The sequence below is a fragment of the Quercus suber genome, unplaced genomic scaffold (assembly GCF_002906115.3).
Source record: "Quercus suber isolate HL8 unplaced genomic scaffold, Cork oak 2.0 scaffold_779, whole genome shotgun sequence".
Taxonomy (NCBI): domain Eukaryota; kingdom Viridiplantae; phylum Streptophyta; class Magnoliopsida; order Fagales; family Fagaceae; genus Quercus; species Quercus suber.
This window is the reverse complement of record NW_027070215.1, coordinates 304,295-308,405: the sequence shown is the minus strand read 5'-3', so window position 1 is coordinate 308,405 and position 4,111 is coordinate 304,295.

The window sequence follows — 4,111 nt, the reverse complement described above, 5'->3', positions numbered from 1 at the left end:
AGGAAGAGAGAGGATTACGAGTTTGTGATTTGGTGGGTTGTTTTTCTTTTTATTTTTATTTTTCCAATTGTTGGTGGTATGAGGTTGCGGATTTGGGTTTGTGATTTTGGTGGTTAGGGATTGTGGTTGTGAGAGTGGTGGCCGTAGCAGTTGTTGTAGCTGTGTGGCTGCTGGATTGTTGTTTTTTTTTTTTTTTTTTTTTTTTTTTGTGTTTGGTGGTGGTTGGTAGTGGTTAGCTGTGGCTGTGGCTGTGGGTCTGCTTGGATAAAGAAGAAAGTGGTGGGTTTGTTTAGGGAAAGGGAGAGACACAGATAAGAAGAGAGAGAAAGAAACATAGTGAGAGAATAAAAATAATAATATTTAAATGAAGTTGTAAAAAAAATAGAACCTTTGATGTTTGGTATATTGTAAAATGATGTGTTAAAATAGATAAAGTAGTATTTTGAGATATTAAATGCTAAAAGTTTTTCCTCCATAGATACGAATGCTCTAACCATGTAGGTACGGTACGCCCAAAAACAATACACACACACACACACACACATATATACATTATTTATGCAAAATTACCATTTTAGTCTCTTACTTTTTGAGATTATTTTTAATTTGAACTTTACTTTTTTCCAAGTAGTCAATCAGTACATGTTATTTTTAACTTGATGTCAAATTAGTTTCTACCGTTAACTCAGCAACAAAAAATATTTACGTGACAAATAATGTGTACTGTTGACACACTTTAAAGCTTACATGGCTAATAAAATAATAATAAAATTCTTTAATTGACATTAAAACTGTGACCTTAGCATTTAATTAAAAATCCAAATAACAAAAATAAATAAAATGGATAAAAAATAAAATTCTCGTTTCCTTATCTCTAAGGTTCTTTAGAAACTAAAAACACCAATGTTATGAAGAAAGTCTCTCTGTCATTTTTCCTTATTTGAATTTTGAAACCATTTGAACTGACCAACACAAAAAATTCCAACCCAATTCCACCAAACCTAGGTCTATCTATCCTTGCTTGGGAGATCTATTTGAAATTTCTGTTGGTGTGCTGTCGCAGGCAACCAAAAATAAAACTCATACTCCTAAAAATATATGTAGTAGTGCGAGTAAGGATCGTTTCCACAGAGAGTATCTAGCCTAGTTTTATGCTACGTGAATAAGGAGGGGGTGTTTTGAGTATAAGAGCATCAACATCAGTGGGTGGATAGTCTTCTAAAATACAAAAATCCCTTCATTTTACATATTTTGGCCAAAAAAAAAAAACCCACATCAGTAGGTGTAAAGTTGTGTATAAATATACAATTGCTACAGTGATCGTGCATATATGGACGGTCACTGTAGCCCGTGTATTTACTATTTTAATAATTTCTTCTCTCTAATTTTCTCTGGGTTTCAACCCTCACTCTCCCTTTCTTTATTTGATCAAATCATCCTCCATTGCCGCTGATCATCTCTTACTTGCCATCGATAAATCATCAAGCCATGACGATCGTCGATCATCAAACCACGCCGATCACCAACCACGCCGATCAAATCATCAAATCATCAAATGAAAGCCCCTTCGATCATCAAACCACACCAATCAAATCATCAAATCCTTAGTGGGTTTCGGGTTGGGTGGGTGATGATTTGGCTTGACTGGGTTTCGAGTTGGGTGGGTGATGAATGTGTTTGGGATTGACTAGGTTGGTTTTTCTTGATGATGCTGGTTGGGTGGTGATGATGGTGGCTGGGTGTGGAGGGATCGTTGGTAGTGATGAGTCTATGAGAGAGAGGGGCGGTGAGAGAGAGAATAATAAAAAATTGTAAAAGAATAAATATTTTATTGAATAAATGTGTAAAATAGATAAACTGATTTGTGTGTTTTGTAAAAATGGGTGTGTAAAATAAAAAAAAGTAACTTTTTTGTGTAAAATAGACGAGATGTTTGCATCCACTGACTTGGATGCTCTAATGAATTTTTTTTAAGAAAAACAACAAAGGAACAATTCAAATTAAAGTATCGAAATCAATCAAAAGAATAAACCTTGGTCTAAGTCAACATCCACCATCAGAATTTTACAATTGATCATTGATGCAAGTGTATATCAATTCACACTTTGAATATTCACTATTGGAACTATTTTCCTATCTCTCCTTAGTCGCAGTTAATTAGAAAACAAGCGATCTAATAAACCCTAACTACTAAACAACCCAAGACAAGCACTAAAGGTTTAATCTAGTAGCAGCTTTAAGAATTGGAGAGATCGATGAAACTAAACAACACAAGCACAAGCGGTTGCATTTATTTTAGTCAAGCGTTCTTCCTAAGACCTAATAATTTCTGACGTAGCAAATCATTAAATCTTGGTTGCTTCACAAATTAGAGAGATCAAACAATTACAGATTTGATATCTAACCTAGTAGCAGATTGCAACAAATAATAAATTAGAAGGCCTCCTAGTAATTAAACGAGACAATAATGAAAATAGGCATAGAAGAACATCTGATATTCAAAGCATAAATTGAACAATAAAAACAAATTAGATGTCACAGTTTTATTGATTTCGAGGCTTTAGTTTCCTTCGGCCAAGTATAGAAGTTTAGCCAGGTAGGGCCATGATGAAAACTCAAAGGAGAAGTTAGAGAAGAGGGGAGAGAGAGGCGTGTCTCAAGTCTGATTTTTCCTCCCCCTTTATACACATTTATTCCCTCTTTTCTAAGCCTACAAAATCTCCTAAAAATATTCTAAATAATAATATCCAAATCTGACTAATTAAGGAAAAATATTAAAAATAAAACAAAGTTCTAATATAACAAGGAAAGTGGTGTTTTTCAGCTGGAATTTTCGTGCGCCAGATCTGGAAACTTCCAAAAATAAACTGCATCAGATCTGCGTATTAGAATTTCAGGCAAAGGAACATTCCAGAACATCAGTAATGCAGGTGTAGCAACTTCAAGCCTGATTTCGACCTTGATTCAGCCTGTATATCTCAAAACTCAAAACATAAAAGTTGTAGAGATTTTTCTTGGAATTCCACAGCATTTTGAATCATCTCAATCGGAGCTCAGATGAGAGAGTTATGCCCAGATTACGAAGTGATGTCAAACCTGTCCAGAATCGCCCAATTAACTTCGTTTTGCACTTAATGCCTCCATTTGCATCCTAAATCAAAATATAAGAATAATGAGTACATTTAGGCACCAAATGATTGTAGAATACTAAACATTAAGGGAGAAAAATATGACATTTTTCATTCTCATTAAATTTCCCCACACTTAACTTTTAAATTCACTTTCCCAAAAACACCAAGGTTGCAACACCATCAACAAAGAACAACCAAGTTCTTCAAAACTCATAACATATCATGAACAAACATTCTTAAACAACTTACAATTACTTAGTAAGCATTTTCACTCGACTGTCATGTGTTTGAATGGAATGTAGACCCTTACAGAAATAAACACTCGATTGTCATGTGTTTCACTCAAATTCATTCAAATGGAAATGATCTACCATAGGCTTGCATATCTTCTCATTCTCCACCACTGGGATCACACGCATAACACAAATTATAAAGACTTTTCTGTTGGTTAAATCTGGTTTTATATCTCATACAAAACACATAGCGGAAGCAATAAACAAAGATCTATTTCATTCATGATTGATAACTTGCATTATGTAAATTTTAAAATTAGCGTACCTTGGTGTGGTGAAATTCAAAACAAAAGATTATAAGTCCTTGGAAACACTTTCAATCTTCACTCCAATTCCACTTTACGCCCAAGAAGTGTGGTCTCTCAATCAATTTCCAAGGGAGAATAATTGAGTGGTTTCACTCGCACATATACACCACTTCACAATGGCGTCTCACTTTTTCTCTAATCAAAATTCTGTATGTCTCTCCCTTTATATATAACTGATTATCTAATTGGGCCTTTTCAATTGGGCTTTAATGTGTGGCTTGGAGTGGGACCAAAAGGACCAATAAGACACTAGCTCCAATGGGCCTTGGGCTTTTCTGTCAACTCTTGACAAGTCCAAAGTTACCATTAATTATATTTAATATCACTATATAAATATAATTGCACTCTAGGCCTTATTAATAAATTATATCTCAAAACT